This window comes from the organism of the source record quoted next, unplaced genomic scaffold, assembly GCF_019419815.1.
Source record: "Pyrus x bretschneideri cultivar Hongxiangsu unplaced genomic scaffold, Pyrus_bretschneideri_v1 Contig2, whole genome shotgun sequence".
Taxonomy (NCBI): Eukaryota; Viridiplantae; Streptophyta; class Magnoliopsida; order Rosales; family Rosaceae; genus Pyrus; species Pyrus x bretschneideri.
This window is the reverse complement of record NW_025999501.1, coordinates 8,401,352-8,420,882: the sequence shown is the minus strand read 5'-3', so window position 1 is coordinate 8,420,882 and position 19,531 is coordinate 8,401,352. Positions and strand designations below refer to the sequence as shown.

Sequence of the window (19,531 nt, the reverse complement as noted above, 5' to 3'; positions counted from 1 at the left end):
TTGGCCGTTCAAGAGTCCTTGGCTCTTAGCGTTCAATGCGCTGGCTCTGTGTCCAACATGGGCCAATGCCTTCTTGCTCGCTCCCGTCAGGTTGAATCCTTGATGGCGGAGGTGGAGAGTCTTAAGCAGGAGATCAAACAGCTTAAGTACGAGAACCGAAGTTTGCACGTGCTTGCCAACAATTATTCAACAGGCATGAAGAGGAAGCTTGATGAGCTTGATGACCGTCAAAGGCTTGCGGTTTTTTTCCAGAGGCACCTCTTTCCTGGGTCATTTAGCGTTCCACCAAGGATTGGGGCCTTGAATGATCTATCTTCGGTGCCTCCCGCTCCTATGCCTCTTGCTCCGATGCCTTCTGCTCCGATGCCTCCTGCTCCGATGCCTCTAGCTCCGAGAGTGTTGCCACGTAGTGGGGCCTCACGTACACAACCCTTGTGAAGGCTCCTTCTTTCTCTTTCTTTGTTAGATACAATTGTAATTTCTCGAAAAATCAATGAACAAGCTTTGTTTTATTCACTGTATTGAGTTGCCTCCCAAGTAGCGCTTTCTTTTACGTCTTGCAGTCGGACGAGACCTTCTTAGGCTCACTTAGGACCCATGACATGGAATTTATCTCTGAATGGGGGGTGATACTTGAGATGATCCGGTAATGGTTCAAATTCTAAAGTGGGTGCCTGGATCATTAACAACATATCAGTATAAAAGAAAATTGAAATTCGGGGAGGCGGCTTACCTGTGTGCTCCGACAAGAACTCAATGACAAACACCACTCCCTTGAAAGTTTCAGGGATATTGGACTTGGCCAGATTGCATGTGATGGTTATGACTTGTCCAATGTCGTCAAATTCAACTTATTTGGGTTTTGTGGTTTCAAATATGTCATCTTTGACGAATTCTCGATATTCCCCCGTCACATCTTGCTCTTGATTCTTTGGAAAGGATTCGAAGATGCCTTTCTCACCCTCTTCTTCCTTGGATTGCATGATCCTACAAGGAATAGGGACATTCAGTGGAACGGGGTTAGAAATAATTAACTTTGGAACAACCTTACCTGAATTGGATGGCGTAGGAGCAATAAGTGCCTGCGGCAAAGGTGTTTCCTCTTCCTCAATTAGCAGCTCCTCATCCACTTCTAGGCTATGTTTGGACATTTTTAGGTCAACTCCAACCTCCATAGCATTTCCCAAAGTGATAGCATTATGGATTTCAAAATCTTCCTTCGAGTTTTCAATAGTTGAGTTGGAGAGTTCACTTTGCTCTTGAATTTGTTTCATGAACCCCATAATCTGCCCAATTTGCTCCTCCAATTTACCCAACTTCTTGTCTTGATTTTGTTCGTCCTTGTTTTGAGTTTGGACTTCCTGCGTCAAAGTAGTAAGTAATTGAAAAATCGTATCATTATCGCTTGAATTACTTACATTGCTTTGGGCAGGTTGTGGTGGCTGCATAGGTGCTGAATAGAACTCCTCATAGGGCTGCCAATATCCGTCTTGTTGAATATGTTGATGTTCCCACCACATAGAGTTTGAATGATCACTCCAATCCGAATTGTAAGTATTGGAAAACACGTCGTTCCTTGATTGATTATGATCAAATGTACCAACTCTTTGCGTTTGGTACTCTTCCATAAGCTGTGACAAAAGAGAAGCACTATCAAGTGCCATGTCTTGCTTCTCAAATCAACAAAATAAAACTAAAAATATATACACACAAACGAAAATAAAACAATCCAAGAGATTAGCAAAGTTGTTAATCCCCGGCAACGGCGCCAAAATTTTGATGCGAAAATTATACTCACACAAATTAAACCCTCTTTTTGTCAAATTGTAGTAAGTATGTAAGTAAGGATCGTTCTGGACCGGGGATTAGGAGGGATTGTTAACCACTTGGATTTGACTTCAAAAACGTAAAAACAAGTTTAAAACACTATACTAAACTCGAAGAATGCAAAACTAAAAGTAAGAAAGATTAAGACTAAAACTTAAACAAAATATTGGGGGGGGGGAATTTAGGTTTGGACGAGATTAAACTAAAATGGATAGATTGCAAAGAAAACATATTGTAAATACGAAATTGATGGAAATGAATGGATAGGAAGCTAGCTAAGGGGGGTTTAGTTCCTCATACGTACAAAACAAAGAGAATTGAAATTAAACATTGAAATCAAAGAAACGGATAAACATTCCAGCAACGGCGCCAAAATTTGATGCGAGTTTTATACGCACACAAATTAAACCCTCTTTTTGTCAATTGTAGTATAAGTATAAGTAGGGATCGTTCTGGACCGGGGATTAGGAGGGATTGTTAATCTCTTGGAAACTGACTCAAAAACGTAAAAACAATATAAAACACTAAACTAGACTCAAAGAATGTGAAACTAAACGTTAAAACACTAAGACAAACCAAAAGACTCAAAATGCTTTAAAAACACAAACTAAATTGATTTCTAACTAAATTGAACATTAAAGCAAAAAGGGGGATTGAGGTTTGACGAAAATTGAAATAACGAAACAAGTTAATAAACTAGACAGAATGTAAATATGAAATTGATGAAATGGAATGAATGGATGCTAGCCAAGGGGTTCATCTCCACACATGTTACACTTGCATAATAAAAAGATTTCCAATTGCATTTCAATGAATTATGAAACTCATCACCCCGGGTTAATTAGGTCCGCTTAAATTAACCTTCAAATCTTCCTAACGTTATTGAATTGGATGATTGCATACGACAACCCAAAACATTCCCCACAAGGCCCCTACATGATTGCATAATAGAGGTACAAGCAAGAATCATTACGCTCTATGAAAATTATAAGTGTTGACGAGGCATTCGTTACTATGATTGCATGAAACTTATGCCAAGAATTTGTTTAACGCGATTGTTTATAAGCAACCTCCACTACTTGCGAATATAAGTTCATAACTATTACGTGAAACTCACTTATATTCTAGCGTCATATTCATGCATGAAAATTAAGCGTGAACTCTCAATAAACATACACAAATAGATTATCAATCAAATAGTTAAACAAATTGAATTCACAACTTATGAAACGCAATTAGAAGTAATCAAATCAAAACGCAAGCATAAACATATATTTCGAATCACCTTCTAGCTAAGGGGGGTTTAGTTCCTCATACGTACAAAACAAAGAGAATTGAAATTAAACATTGAAATCAAAGAAACGCCTAAACATTCCAACAACTCAAACTTGAATTGTATGAACGTTTAGGCCCTCTTCTCTTCCTCTTTATTGTGGCACAAGGTCTAAGGGATGTTGTTGGTGTGTTGAATGGATTGGGGAATTATGGAAGTGGATGAGGAGTGGTGGAAATGGAAGAGGATTGGTGTTTTGGATTATAAGGGAGAGATGGGAAGCCACGGCAAAGGAAATGATGGAAGTGTTTGTGGTGTGTTGTGTATGAAATGAGATGATCAATGAATGAATGAATGCAAGGGTATTTATAGGAGTAGTGGAGGGAACATGACAGCTAGGAGGTGGGTGGAAATGTGGCTGATTTATGAAGGGCATGCATGTGCATTAAAGGGGGAAATGTTAGGTGGGAAATGCATGTGAAGGTGTTTGTATGTTGACAGATTTGAAAGGGAATGCACGGCATGGTTGATTTCTGGTGGTTGTGAGGTGGAAAGCTAGGTGGAAAGCTGGAAATGGCATGTGAAGGTGCTGGAAATGGGAATGAATGCCACGGCAAAGGTTGGAGAAAAGGTGTGTGAATGGGGTGATTGAATGATTAAAGTGCATGTGGGTTAGAAATGTGGCTGAAATGATGAGAGATTATGCACGGCAATGGGTTGGTTTTTGGTGTGTGAATGCATGTGTTGAATTGGTGGTGCAATGATGAAAGAATAAGTGCATGTGTGTGAATGTGTGGCTTAATGATTAAGTGAATGGAGGTGTGGCTGCATGTTTGAAGTGTGATGGCTGAAAATGGGAATGAAGGCCACGGCAAAGGGTGAAGTTTTTGATGATTTAAAATGTTGATGCATGATGAAGAGTTAATAAATAATGCATGTAGGGTTAGGAAATAAAATCATAACTTAAAGGGGGATGATTAAAGGGTGTGGCTAGGTTAGAAAGGTGTGGAAGATGGATGGAATTAGGGGGAATGCACGGCTTTGGGGAAAGAATGAGTGGATGTGCAAATGTGTTTTAATTAATGAAAGAATAAAGGGTGCATGTGTTGATGAAATTGCATTTGGAAAGGTTGGAAAGTGGAAGGGAAAGGCACGGCAACAAGGAAGTGTTTGGAGAATGAATGCAATGATGAAGAGTGAATAAAGAATGCATGTAGGGTTAGCTAGGTTGGCTTTGTTTGGGTGCATGTGTGTTAATGGTGGTTTTGCATGTGAATTGATGGATTGTTTTTGATGGAATGGATGGTTCTTTGCATGGCTATAAGGGAGAGAATAAGAGAGAATGGGCTAGGCCCTTTGTTTTATGTCCAAAGTGAATACAAGGCCTTCAAATTCGTCCATCCTCTTGGCTCCATGGATAAGCTATCCAATCCATGCCCAAAAATGCTCCAAATAGCCTCAAAATGCACTTTCTTGCTCCCTAAGCCCTTAGAACCTGAAAACACACAAAAGAAGCATAAAGGACTAAAATAACGAGAGAAACATAACGTAAATGCACGAGAACAAGCCATTTAAGTCGCATGAATATGCTCCTATCACATGGTAGGCTCTACTTCTGCTTTTCTACTATTATTGACATCAATTTTTTATTTTTATTTTATTTTATTTTTTGTTTTACCAAACACAATTGATGTTCCAAATTTTTTAACATATTGCTTTTTTTTTTTTTTTAAAGCACCACAATCCCAAACTAGCCTCAAGTTTTCTTATTGATTCCTACTTCCAAGTTGGCCACAATGTTTTCAATTTTTCTTTCAGCATACCTTGAAATGTTTTATGCATTTCAATCCAATCCTCAGCACCAAACGCTTCTTAGTCTTTACATATTTAGTAAGGGGATGGAGAATAGGATGCTTAACCCCATCCATATATGCTAAGCTTAGAGTTTAAATGTCCAAGCGTCAATGGCTATACCCCAATTACCCAGTGGCCAAACTCTTGCCATTTAATGACAGTTTAAGGCCAAACATTTAACATTTAAGAAGAAAAGAAAATTGATTGGATTTAAATACAAAAGGCAAATGTTGGAAATCCGATTCAAACAAAATGCTGCTCGAATTATAACAGAAGTTTTTTTCTTTTTTTTTTTTAATTAACATTCATAGACTTTCCAAACAAACAGAGCTTATGCTTCACTCGCACGCGGTTTGGATCATGATGGAATGCCGTTTTTGTAAGTCGGATCCGGCTAAGGATGGAATGATGGAGTATCGAATGTCAATATAAGTTAGATAACCTTGGTATTAAATAATAAGAGCTTGTAGAACTACCCCACAATCCTATTTCTCCACCCTACCTTATTTTCCCACCCCACTCAAAAGGTAAAAATGAAAAACACTATTTTCCTACCCACTGATATTACTAAACTATCCCTTACAAAGAAAATTAGTCACCGCCACATATCCACCCGCTCGACGGCAAGCAACTTCCTTCTCACCGTCAGCCAACTCTGTCTCTAATTGAATCAAGACTATGAAGATGAGCAACATCCTCGGTCGACCTCGTAGTTGCTCTCTACAATTACAACTCAAGTAGAGGACTAATCGTAGAAGAGGGGTATCAAAACCACATCAAATGGGTATGAGAGAATCCAATTATCAAGGTTTCTTAAGGTAATTGTAATGGGTCTATGGTGTTTGATGAAGATTTCAAATGGATGGGAAGGAATTGACATAATAGGTGAGGAAAACGGTGGATGCAACTTGCTCGGTGTTGTGTGCGGTGGTTTCAACTTGCTAGGCTCATGTTTTCGTTCCTTCTATTTTCAGAATTTAATACAAAAACAAAAGAATAAAATAGTTAAAGATGGCCTTATAAGTCATTTTGGAAAAGGTTAAAGTTGTCATTAAAAGTATCATTAAAAAGGAAGTGGAGAAATAATGTTGATGGGTGGGTATATCATCTCCCTAGATAATAAAGACAATTAAAAACTCGTTCATTTTTCTATCTTTTCTAGTGTTTTTCCAGACACTTGAACAAGATTGCTAGATTATACCATTTCAGTTTGAGGATTTGAAACTCGAAATGGTAACTGGTAATGGATAAAAAATTCTTGGAATAAAATTCCTAAGGCTACCACTAAAACAAATGCAAGATTGCCTGACTCGCCCATTTTTAACTAAATTTTCAAACAAATATATATACTTATATATATATATATATTTGTGTATATATATATATATATATATATTTGTTTAAAAATTTAGGAATAAGGGATACGATTTATAAAGCATGCCAAAAATTTTGAGCCTCCCCTACCATAAAAGCAATGTTATTAGACCAGTTGGGCAGATACTACCCCTATTGGAGCCTATGAATTACCAATTGCCTATTGACCAAAATTATTAACACAAAAACCCATCATTCCTTCCCCTATAAAATGATGCCCCTTCCCATTTTGTAACACAAGAAGAGCAGAGATGACTTACTTAAAGTTGTTTGTGCTATTTCTTGTAGTGGTTATTCTTATCACAACTTCATCCAATGCCCAATACCATGAGGATGACAAGCCACCAGTCACTCCCATAAGACACGAAATTTACAAGCCATCAACATTTATACCACCATTTTACAAGCCACCATTTCTTCCTCCATTTTACAAGCCACCATTTCTTCCTCCATTTTACAAGCCACCATTTCTTCCTCCTATTGTACTGAGAGGACCACCACCTCCACCTCCGAAGAATCCGCCACCACCCACACCATTTTACAAGCCACCATTTCTACCTCCTATTATACTAAGAGGACCACCACCTCCACCTCCGAAGAATCCACCACCACCCCCACCTCACAAGAATCCGCCACCACCGCCACCTCAGAAAAATTCTCCACCACCACCCCTACCTCAAAAGAATCCGCCACCACCGCCACCTCAGAAAAATCCTCCACCACCGCCACCTCAAAAAAATCCACCGCCACCACCCCCACCTCAAAAGAATCCACCGCCGCCGCCACCACCACCACCTCAGAAAAATCCTCCACCACCACCACCTCAAAAAAATCCACCGCCACCACCCCCACCTCAGAATCTGCCACCACCACCACCTCAAAAAAATCAACCACCAACACCAACACCAACTCCAGCTCCAACTCCAAAAAATCAACTGCCAACACCAACTCCAACTCCAACGCTAACACCAACGCTAACGCCAACGCCAACTCCAACACCAACACCAACACCACCACCAACACTAGTGCCAGCGCCAACACCAACGCCAACTCCCATGCCAACATCAACGCCAGCACCAACACCAGCACTAGCACCAACACCAACACCAACACCAACACCAACATCAACACCAGTGCCAACGCGAACACCAACGTCAACGCCAATGCCAACACCAACACCAACGCCAACACCAGCACCAACACCAACACCAACCCCAACACCAACATTAACACCAACTCGAACACCAACGTCAGCGCCAACACCAACGCCAACGCCAATGCCAACACCAACATCAACGCCAACGCCAACACCAACACCAGCACCAGCACTAGCACCAACACCAACACCAACACCAACGCCAACGCCATCTCCAACGCCAACACTAGCACCAACACCAACGCCAACACCAATGCCAACACCAACACCAATGCCAACGCCAACTCAAACGTCAACGCCAACACCAACACCAACTCCAACATCAACACCAACTGGAACACCAGTGCTAGCGCCAACACTAGCACCAACACCAACGCCAACACGAACTCCAATGTCAACGCCAACACCAACGCTAACACCAACACCAACACCAACGCCAACGCCCACTCCAACGTCAACTCCAACACCAACGCTAACACCAACACCAACACCAACACCAATGCCAACTCCAACATCAACACCAACTAGAACACCAGTGCCAGTGCCAACGCCAACGCCAACACCAACACCAACACGAACACCAGCGCCAACACCAACACCAACGCCAACGCCAACTCCAACACCGATGTCAATGCCAACACCAACACCAACACCAACGCCAACACCAACACAAACACAAACACAAACGCCAACGCCAACACCAACACAAACACAAACGCCAACGCCAACACCAACGCCAACACCAACACCAACACCAACACCAATACCAATATTAACACCAACTCGAACACCAGTGCTAACGCCAACACCAATTTCAACACCAACGGCAACACCAACATCAACGCCAACACCAACGCCAACACTAACACCAACGCATACACGAGCTCCCACGCCAACACGAGCGCCAACGCCAACACCAACACCAACACAAGCGCCAACGCCAACGTCAACGTCAACGCCAACACCAAAGCCAACGCCAACACCAACACCAAAGCCAACGCCAACACCAACTCTAACACCAATTTCAACGCCAACACCAACACCAACACAAACACAAACACCAACCCCATCATTAGTCCCATCACCAGGACGAAATAATCCTTCACGAGCACCACCACCTTTGAACAATCTACCACCATCACCATCACCAAGTCAAAGCAACCCTGCTCTAGCACCTTCACCAGGTCGAAACAATCCTCAACGAGCACCACCACCTCAGAATAATCCACCGCCACCACCATCACCAAGTCGGAACAATCCCCCATCACCGCCTTTACCTGGTCAAAATAGTCCTCCACCACCACCTTTAGTAAGTCGAAACAATCCTCCCCCACCACCATCCCCAAGTCGAAAGAACCCTCCTCCACCACCACCTTTAGTAAGTCGAAACAATCCTCCCCCACCACCATCCCCAAGTCGAAACAATCTTCCTCCACCACCACCACCAAGTTTGAACAATTTGCGACCACCCCCACCAATTATCCGTCAAAATTGAGTCCATATGAGCTAGATAATTCCTTGAAATAAGAGTTGTCGAAACTTAGTTGGCAACAACTTCTAATATGATCGATTACCTATATAATACTCTATATTATATAAATATAGTAATATATTACTGCTCTTGTAACTGCTTTAATGAAATTTGGTTTCCTCTTGCAACCTTTAGTTATATAATTTGCCCACTTTGTCATGAGAATAGATGACATACATTCCTTATAATTAAAAGATGAAGAATACGTGAAAACTACCACAATTGTTGTTACAAAATCTCATCCAAAAAAGTGCATCATGTGAAGTTTCTGATAGTCCAACATCAACAAGAATATATCACGCTAGTACAATTCAAACAACTATATATATCGCTGCCAGTTATCATTAGAAAAAAAAATTGGACGAGGAATAGGAACCCACAGCTCACTTAAAAGACCAAATATCCAAATCGAATCTGCACATCCATAAACAAGGGCACGATACTTTGCTTCAGTACTTAACCAAGAGGCTGTTCGTTGTTTCTTATAACACCATGTGATCAAGTTAGAACCCAGGACGATACAAAAACCTGTGACAAAATGACGGGTGTCCGAACAAGCTGCCCAATCTGCGTTAGAGTAAACTGAAAGAGAAGAAGAAGCATCACAACATCATGTTGCCAAACCATGACCATAAGTACGTTTTAAGTAACACAAAATATGTTTAACTGCCTCCAAATGCAAAGAAGTAGGACGACCCATGATTTGAGCAACGTTATGAACGGCAAAGGAGACGTCGGGGCATGTCATGGTGAGATATTGAAGACCTCCACCACAATAGCGATAGAAACATGGACCAGCCAACTCAGTACCACATGTACGTGTCAAAACAATCAAGCATGTCTCCCTTCTTGTCTGGGTGAGATGAATATCCGGCCACGTAAAAAAGACTTTTATCCGAGGAAAATAGCAGCTTGCCCAAGTCTTTTAAATCAAATTCAACACCTAATTTTTTTTAATTAGAAAGAAAAGCAGAGGGATCACTACCCATAACAACGAACACAGAATTATCAGCCGGGCTTTGAAGGAAACCAAAATTGATAATAAAAGAACTAAACCTCTGAAACTAGGCACGAGAGGCCTGCTTTAGGCCATAAAAGGCCTTATGTGCATGCAGTTAGAGAATGTGCATGCAGTTAAAAATCAGAGCATCTAACGTAAGAACAAACAATTTATAAATTATGAATATTATTAACAGGAAAACAATAATAAGAATGCAGTGACAGCTACAAACTAAGGCTTACATCTTGACTGACTTAATTTTCATACTAAACTACAAGCTGTGTTTATAGAATGCAGAATCTAAAGAATCCTAATCAGATAGGTGTGACCCAAACCTGGACAATCAAATAATAACTAATATTCCAACACCTCGGGTCAAATTCATGGCGGTACACGACATGTGTTGCCAACAAGTAGATGCGGATGCAAGCTCTATTAGGCCTATAAGGCAAGACAATTCAAGTGAGCTTTCAAGCAAAAGAGCAATTATAGCGAACTAGACTAGACTTGTCAGGAATCGATTAGACTAGACTAGTGAACTGGATTGGATTGGCTGGCTAACTGATTCTGGCTAGCAAACTAATTTAGATTCAAACATGCTGATGTTGAGAGTAGTAGGATTTTTACCACTTGCAAAAGTAGGAATTAAAACACATAAAAATACTTACAAGAGAACAAGGTTATTATAGTATAAACAGCTCAAGTAAGGTTGTTCTCTATCTGATCAATATGAAAAATTTGTATTTAAAACCAATTCTTAGTCAAGTATATAACATAAGTTTTGGAAAAGATTTGAAATTGTGAATTAAAGTAAAAGAACAGAAAATAAAATAATTAAATTTGACTAACGAAAATCGGCAATGAGAGATAAAATAAAAGAAAGTTTTGGAGAGAAATCAAATGTGAAAAGCACTAGGGTTTAGTCGTCACCATTAACAATCCTATGTAGTTCTACAAATTACTTATAAGTTAAAACATACATCTTTAAACGTTAAGTTTTCTTAATGCATATTCTCCTCGTGATGTTCATGTAATTACATACACCTAACATGTAATCCGTCAATGATGTTTAAATTAAACATAAACATTCAAGACTTAATAAGCTTTATGAATTAGATATGAACAATTAGTCTTAACGTTTCAAGAACTTTGCAGAGAGCATTACATGCCTAGGATGCCTACCGAATCAGCTTCCACTGGTCTTCCAAACTGCAGAGCTAATGCCTCGATAAAGTGCCTTCTAACATCAACCAAGGAGATTGCCTCCAAAGCCTTAATAACAAGGCAAAATAGTCATTCGATTTCCCTATTCATTGCACGATGCGTCACACTTAGGGTGCATTTGTTATACTGGATTATCTCGGACTGTATTAACTTTTGGGACTAAGCTGGACTGGCTTAGAATAGACTAAGTTGAACAAACTTAATAAAGCGTTTGGTGATGTGTCGGACTAAGAAATGGGATAAAGAAAACAATGAAAAATGGACCGTATACAATCATAACAACAAAATTTCATACAACAACATCATATTCTAATTAACCTACAATCAAATCCTAAGTTGAAAAATACACAGGAGGAGAAATTGCAAATTAACTCATAATCCACTCTAAAAGTTCGTTTTCTATATAAAAAAACCAAAGATTTATTTGCCCAATTCAAATCAAACCAAACAATAAATCCACAATGTCAATAAATTTCCCCTAAATCAAAAAGATAAAAATAAAATAAAAAATGGGGAAAAGATTAAAAATTGGGAGAAAAACTGGAAAGAAGCGAATCAGTCCATCAGACCTCTGCGTAATTGAGATCCTCCATCTCCGAATCAAACCTCCAGCCACAAGCCCACCATCGTCTCCTCATCCAACCTCTCTTCTCCGATGACCCACCATCATCCCCTCTTCCAATCGACGTGAATGGCCATGCCACCTGTAGTGAAGAGCTTTCTATGGTAGACTCAACTTCGCTCTCGTCCTTTATGAAGTCGAAGAAATGCGGAGCCAAAAACAAGTACATCTCATCGACGATCGTCGCCATCATTGTTGGTGGGGTGGTTTGGCAAGGTCAGTTGACCAGACCAGAACAAAGAAGCAAGGAGAACAATTGGACGAGGACGTGAACAGTCCTAGCAATCCTGTGCTTATTGGGGGGTCTCGCTAAAACCTTCTAACAAAGGACTTAGTCGGGACAAGTCGTCTCTAATCTCATTAAATCTATTCCTACGTGTAACAAAAACGGTATTGAACTAATAGCTAGTCCAATCCAGTCCAAGGAGATTTAGTGAAGGCAAACAAACACACCCTTAATTTTCTTTTCTTATAAGAAACAGCAACGGTTGTCGCTAAACTTTTGTAGAAAACTTAACGTTTGTGAATACATATAAATGATTGAATCACAAGTTTGTGAATACATATAAATGATCAGTATTGGGCTGGAAAGAGATGATTGGGCTGGAAGGAGATGACAGATTTGATCGTCGCCATCACTGTCGGTGGGGTGGTTTGGCAAGGTAAGTTGACCAGACCAGAACAAAGAAGCAAGGAGAACAATGTGAAGTTTCAAATGCTCAACCTACGATTCTATATTAGCAACATGAACAGTCATATGCGGTTGGACAAAACCAAACACATGAATCAATCACAGCAGATGTGTGGCCAAATTGAGCACAAGGTGTGATGAATAGTGTGTGATTTCATGTTCTCAGGAAGTATATTCACCTTAAGCAAACGATCCCTCTTTTCAGCACTTTCGATAAGGTTATTCCAATGCTCATCGCGCTTCCTTAATGTTGATGCAGATCCCACTACCTGATTAAAAGAAGAGGTCAATATGTAAATGCATATTACATGGAGTAAGACAGTACTTGAAACTTCATTCTTAACTTCGAACGATAACAGACCAAGACAGAAGATTTTGCTCTAGTGATCGCAACATTCATTCGCCGAAAATCAGACAGAAACCCAATTTTTCCATGTTCGTTTGTCCTGACACATGAAAATATTGCAACATCCTTTTCACGTCCCTGAGAAAAACATTAAAAGATCATTTATTCAAACATTTCAATTTTCGCAAGTTGAATAATAGGAAAAAATTGCCTCTAAAAGTTCAAGGAAAAGTTATTCGCACTTCAAAAAGGTCATTGTGCACCCATATCTTATTAAACCTAAGAGAGAAATTGCACCTTCAGGAGTGCAGTGTCAGTAATAACCCCCAATGTTAAAATATTTGATGTTTCTGTTTAACAAATACCCCAACAGTCACATCAGCTCCTCCCACCCCTTTTTCCTCCTCGTCATCGTTTATATCATATTTTGTGGTATAATTCGATGAAAATTATGAGATATCGTGCACCTTGACAAAAGACAAATCTATGCAACATAAAATGAGATACTCCGACATCTAGACAGCTCTACATGACACGGTATTACATCAACCAAAAAAACTGATCTTGAAAACTTCCAAAGTACTAAAAATAAAAACGTCTGATCACCTTTTGAATAGAAAACAAAGTCTATTAGCAATGAGAAGAATTCCAAAGGAATCCATAAAAGAATGAGTCACGATACCTGGCAACCATCAATAGTAGTAATATCCACGAATGTGTCAGACTCCACTCCAAAAGTACGTCTGAAACGTTCTTTCAAGAGAGTTACTTGTCCACGATACGGGGATATAATCGTGAACCGCTGACTTGATTTAAGCTCTGGATATTTATCCACTAAATTATGATACAAGAGCATGATAAAATCAACCTCAGCAACATTCACAACAGATCTACCACTTCCTTCGGGCTTGGATTCCTTCCCTTGATGCATGTCAAAAAAGCAGAAGGGTCCAAAGCATCGATAATCATGCCAAGAACGTTGTGTCTGCTCTATAATATTAGGACCATCCTCCAATGACTCCGAGTAAAACTCTGCAGAAGGAAAGCTCCTAATCTGCACAGGAATTTTTTATTTCATATATAAGGTTTTGAAATATCCACAGAAGAGCCATAATTCCACTTTTAAAAATGGACAAAAATCAAGTATCTAAATAAAGGACATAGAAATTTAAACCTACCAATTATGAAATATGAAATAGAGAGAGACACACACAGAGAGTCTAATATCAAATAAAACTGAATACAGGATCACGGATATAAAATTAATTACTATGCTTCTTATTTGAGGCCCAGACGAAGCTCACATTGTTATGTCATATTCATTCAATAATAGGTATTACTTTCACATTCATTTTCAATGGAACATGTACTCTAACTTAGAGCTGGGCACGGTTCCAGCCCATTATGCCGCCGGTTGTCAGGCACAGTTCTGACTGGTTTGTTGCCAGAACTGACAACCGCACTAACAACCTCGGCAAGCATAATCCCGGGCACCGACCATGGGAAGTTGTCACCGAAGTTCAATTGGTATCTACAACAAGAAAATACTGCTAGATGGAATACAGGGTTGCCCGGCAGAAGTGATGGGAGATTTGTCCCCCGAGAAAAGTTACAGATCTCAACGGTGAAAATCACTCACGAAGAGAAGAGACGTGGAGTATAATGCAGAGGAGAGATCGAAGGCAACATTGAGCTAATGCAACATCGAGATAGAAGGAAAGAGTGCACCACGTTTATCAGAAGCTAATTTATTAGAATATGGATCATCAACATAAAATATTTTTCAACAAACTTTGTTGGATGTTTCTGATCTAACCTCTGGATGCATTCGATACTGCATCTTCAGCATGGTCACTGGATAGCCAGTTCTTTGAAATCTCTCAAACAAACTCGTTCCATACCTTCAATCAGGAAAACAAGTGTGAGAGAATCAGATATTTAACCTATAAATCAATAAAATGACAGAGAAAATACATCACAATATCATAGTTTACCCGAGTTTATTAGCAACGGTTGAAATTACAGTAGCTGGCAGTTGAACCGGGTCGCCGATCTAAACGTTAAAAATTCAGAATTAAGAATGGCTTGAAGCCTAAATATTAAGCACAACTATTGGTGCACAGTATAAAGCAAATTGATAACACAAGGTAAATTATGAGAAAGCCCTGTAATAGCATTATAATTTACCAGAAATACTTGTTTGCATCCATTTGTCAATGGAACAAGAGTCGCTGGTTCCACCTGTATCATACATAACATGAAGTCGATTAGACTTTATTCCAGTTGATGAAACTTCACAGAATCATACACAAGAATAAACACTCCCAAGAATTATCAAGAGCCTTAAATTCCTAGTTTATATTTAGTATTGCATTGTCTTCAGCTGAAAACAAATAAATAAGACAAGTAGTGGTAACCTCATTTGACCAGCCATTCAATCAGGGTAGTTAATTTTTTTTTCTTTTGCTACGATACCAGAACAGTTGCTTAAGACGATAAATTTGAAAGACATACAAAAAGGTTACACATAAATCTTTCATTAGCCATACTAATGGTTTACTCTTGAACACTTCTGATTATACTCTAGATTGTCGAAACATTTGTTTATCTCCTCCTTACAGATAATGCCATCAAGCACAGCCATCATAGTTTTTCAATTACAGAAAAAAGAACCTCATTCATCAGAAAGATAAATATACATCATATAAACAGTGCTCAATGGCCAACACTTTGAAAACATGGCGTCTCCAAGTTTTAAGAGTTGAAAACTCAAACTTCAAATCAACTAAAAAACGAAGACTTTCAGAAATAAAGAGTGAAGGCTGCAGTCGTGTCCACCACGGAGCAGCTGCCCATAAGGGCACTACTCAAGGGGCGAGCCCCTCAATATATATACTCTAGATTGGTCATGGACATAGACTGCCTAAACATAAGTAATGAAAAACAAATAAGATTTATGAAATTAATAATCCAAATGGATGATGAATTCATTAATTAATATATAGAGTTACACTTCCGCATTTAGAATGTCTTCAAGAAAGGAAAGAGGGAAAGGAGTAAAGGTACAAACTAGGAACTATAAAAAGATAAAATAACGGATTACATGAACTTACAGCTTGTGCAGCTTCATCAATTATAACAACATCAAAATCTCGATTCCATTTGCAGAAAAGACTTGAACCACTAAAGCTAAGGGTAGAAAACACCTGCCATGTATACATACATTACAAGCGAAACTAAACGTCTAAATCTTGAGTTATAACAAAATGCAAAGTAGCATACAATTACCGACTCCTCCAAAATTTCTGCTCGAAACCTTTCAGCACCTCCATCTATTCCTTTACCACCTCCTATACTTCCTTTCTTCCGTTCTACCTGCAACAAGAATCTTTTGGTCAACTTCATCAGGGGAACCCATCTAGTGGATGGAAAGCGGTATCGTCTCCTCCAGAGACCTGGATGATGGAATCAAGGATCTAAATAGCAGGACAAATGCTGACTTCCCGTATGGTGCACGGAGAGGGCTTAGGCTTCCAAGGATGAGCAAGGGGTGGTTTCCAGAATAAATTTGATGGGAAGGTAGTTTACTTTTTAATCTGTTAAGAGTAAAGAAAAAACTAACTCTACGTACTATAAAAGAGCTTGGAGTGTGTAACTCCGTGCTTTGACAAATAATCATCCACTGGGCAGGTTTCGGGATTGATAAAGCCTCAACATAAGGCTCCGTCTGTTATTTTTTTGAATGAGCTTCAAAACCGGGCAGGTTTTGGGATTCATAAAGCCCAGAGTTCCTTAACAGACTATTCACCATAATCTTAGGTTCTTCTAGAAAACTGGGGAACTGCCCCTAGTATCTGCGATTTAATTACCCTTTGATTTTAACCATTTTAGTAAATAAACCTTTAAAAGGCCTGTTAATGATGTTTACTAAAATTAATCACCTTTTGGTTTGTGTTGAATTTTGGATGTATATTTCTTGTATGTATCATTTACAAGGAAGAAGCATATATAAGAGAAGATGACAGAAGGAGAGTTTACAAGTAACCTCCAACCTATCTCCTTAAATCAGTCCTATAAGGGCTACCAACTAATTATAAAAACAAGGAAACACAATTCCTTAATTCTAGACTAAGACAAGCTAGAAACAATGTCATAAGACTCATGCCCTAGCCGAGAGTAAGGTACACATGCCTTAGCCAAAAGCAAGGTAGGACTTGATTGATTTGCTCCATTTGGACTTCCATACCTTACCTTAACTGCTTCTTCCAATACTCCCCCTCAAGCTAGATCAAAGGGGTTCGTTGAGCCAAGCTTGAACAATAAATGCTGAAATTGAGTAGTAGGGAGGTATTTTGTAAAAATATCAGCCAACTGATCATGACTGCGTGTGTAATGGGTGTTAATAAATTTCGATTGAACTTGTGCTCAAATGTAATGACAATCAACTTCAATATGTTTAGTCCTCTCGTGGAAGACTGTGTTAGAAGCAATGTGCATAGCAACTTGATTGTCACAGAACAAAGACATAGGCTGACTACTTGGAAACCCTAAATCTGAGAGAAGACTTTTAAGCCAAATGAGCTCACAAGCAGTGGATGCCATTGCTCGATATTCAGCCTCTGCACTTGATCGAGCTATGACAAATTGTTTTTTGCTTCTCCATGTGACTAAATTTCCACGCACAAATGTGCAGAAACCAGTGGTTGACTTACGATCAAGGGAATTTCCAGCCCAATCTGTATCTGTGTACCCCATGATAGCAGTGTTACCATTCCTTTTCATCAATATGCCCTGACCAAAAGAGCCTTTGAGATAACGAAGGATTCTTTTAACAATGCGTAAATAAGCAATGGTAGGAGCATGCATGAACTGACTGGCAAGGCTCAAGGCATAGGAAATGTCAGGACGTGTGATTGTAAGAAATCAATTTCCCAACTAATTTTTGATAGTCAGTGATATTTGTGGGAGCATCATTTTGTACACCGTGCTAAAGTTTATTGTCACGAGGAGTTTGAGCAGGTTTACAATCCACCATATTAGCCTCTTTTAGAAGATCAAGAACATACTTTCTTTGATTTAGAAAGAATCCTTTCTGAGATGTGGCCATTTCAATGCCAAGAAAATATTCCCAAATCCTTGAGAGCAAATTTGACTTGGAGGGAATGCTTGAGAGAATTAATTTCCTCAATATTATCACCTGTCACTATAAGGTCATCAACATAAATTAAAACAACCAACTTGCTTACTGAACCGATTCGAACAAAAAGAGAAGAATCAGCATTGCTTCTATGAAAGCCAAATTCTTCAAAAACTGAGCTAAGTTTTGAATACCAAGCCCGCGGAGACTGCTTTAAACCATAGATAGATTTATGAAGTTTGCACACCATGTCAGTATCATGAAATTGAGGATGACCCGGGGGCAACTTCATGTATACTTCCTCTTCCAGCACACCATGCGGAAATGCGTTCTTCATGTCCGTTTGATATAAAGGCCAAGATTGATTAACTGCAACAAACAGCAACACTCTCATTGTGTTCATCTTGGCAACTGGGGCAAAAGTCTCTTTATAATCCACTCTATAGGTTTGAGTAAAGCCACGAGCTACCAAACGAGCTTTGTGTCTCTCAACAGTCCCATCAGAGTTGAACTTTGTCTTATACACCCAATGACTTCCTACTGCCTTTTTTCCTTGAGGAAGCTTAATAACACTCCAAGTTCCATTGTCATGGAGAGCTTGAAGTTCATTCTTCATAGCAGTTTTCCAAATATCATGATCATTTGCCTCTTGAAAGCTTTGTGGATCATGAGTATTATCTAGGGTACTGAGAAAAACAACATGAGAAGATGAACAATTTTTTGAAGTGACAAAATCTGCATAGGGATATCTTGTAGTATAAGTAACATAATCAACAAGTCTAGGTGGAGGATGGCGATCTCTTGTGGGATTTCTTCGAGTTGGAACTTGTGTTGGAGCTAGTAACTCAGAGATTTGAGATAAGGACTCTGTGTGAAGGTCTATAAAGTCATTCCCTACGCCTTTTTCTTGACAAAAAGGTATGTTAGATAATGGAAATAAATCATGCAGAAACTCCCCTTGATTTGTATCAATCACTTCATGTGTAAAGTAAGGAGTTGACACATCGAACCTAACATCTCTAGACACTACAAGTTTCTTAGTGACTGGATTATAACACTTATACCCCTTTTGTGTAGATGAATAACCCATGAACACACACTTAACAGCCCGAGGATCAAGGTTGTCACGATGAGGAGTTTAAGTGTGAACAAAATATATACACCCAAAGACCTTTAAGTGAGACAGATCAATCTTTCTCTTCTTCAACACTTCATAAGGAGATCTAAAACCTAGCATTTTACTAGGGAGACAGTTGATGAGGTATGTCGCTGTAAGTACTCCTTGTGACCAAAACTTCTTGGGTACATGCATATGAAACATAAGAGCTCTTGTTTTCTCAAGAAGGTCTCGATTTTTTCTTTCGGCAACCCCGTTTTGTTGAGCGGTGAAACACAACTTGTTTGATGAAGAATGCCATGATTGCTCATATATTCTGACCTATTATTGGACATATATTCAGTGCCATTATCGGATCTTATTATGTGAATATTAGATG

At 39.3% G+C, this 19,531-nt stretch overlaps 1 pseudogene; it reads right to left on the bottom strand.

The window, feature by feature from the left end:
• The window catches only part of LOC125476820, a 63,312-nt pseudogene that overhangs the window by 39,293 nt on the left and 4,488 nt on the right, over positions 1–19,531 (bottom strand).